This window comes from Drosophila guanche, unplaced genomic scaffold (assembly GCF_900245975.1).
Source record: "Drosophila guanche unplaced genomic scaffold, DGUA_6, whole genome shotgun sequence".
In the NCBI taxonomy this organism is placed as follows: domain Eukaryota; kingdom Metazoa; phylum Arthropoda; class Insecta; order Diptera; family Drosophilidae; genus Drosophila; species Drosophila guanche.
Window position 1 is genome coordinate 1 of NW_023002275.1, and position 732 is coordinate 732.

At 43.4% G+C, this 732-nt stretch overlaps 2 non-coding genes across 2 annotated transcripts; both read right to left on the reverse strand.

The window, feature by feature from the left end:
* Positions 1-222: 222 nt before the first annotated feature.
* LOC117591782 lies at positions 223-341 on the reverse strand. The gene has a single exon (XR_004574481.1). It is a non-coding gene; the product is annotated as a 5S ribosomal RNA (ribosomal RNA).
* A 217-nt stretch (positions 342-558) lies between these two features.
* On the reverse strand, positions 559-677 carry LOC117591783. Its single transcript, XR_004574482.1, has one exon. It is a non-coding gene; the product is annotated as a 5S ribosomal RNA (ribosomal RNA).
* Between the last annotated feature and the right edge of the window lie 55 nt (positions 678-732).

Below are 732 nucleotides of genomic sequence, written 5' to 3' on the forward strand. Positions count from 1 at the left end.
GGCGAAAGCCTGAGAGCTGAACGTTGGTTTTGCTCTGTGTTTTGTAAAGACTACGTATATTTAGTGCAAACGGTTGAAGGAAATCAAAACATGTACAATGGCTAGGATATACTGGCTGGGATTTGTGGCTATAAGAGTAAAGGCAATTCAAAAGGAAAAATGAGAGAAAAAATATAAAAATCGAAACGAAAAAGGCTAATAAAGGCAAAAAGTTGGTGACGAAGCCAACAACACGCGGTGTTCCCAAGCGGTCCCCCATCTAAGTACTAACCGCGCCCGACGCTGCTTAATTTCGGTGATCGGACGAGAACCGATGTATTCAGCGTAGTATGGTCGTTGGCGAAAGCCTGAGAGCTGAACGTTGGATTTGCTCTGTGTTTTGTACAGACTGCGTATATTTAGTGCAAACAGTTGAAGGAATCGAAACATCTACAATGGCTAGGATATACTGGCTGGGATTTGTGGCTATAAGAGTAAAGGCAATTCAAAAGGAAAAATGAGAGAAAAAATATAAAAATCGAAACGAAAAAGGCTAAAAATGCAAAAAGTTGGTGACGAAGCCAACAACACGCGGTGTTCCCAAGCGGTCCCCCATCTAAGTACTAACCGCGCCCGACGCTGCTTAATTTCGGTGATCGGACGAGAACCGATGTATTCAGCGTAGTATGGTCGTTGGCGAAAGCCTGAGAGCTGAACGTTGGTTTTGCTCTGTGTTTTGTACAGACTACGTAT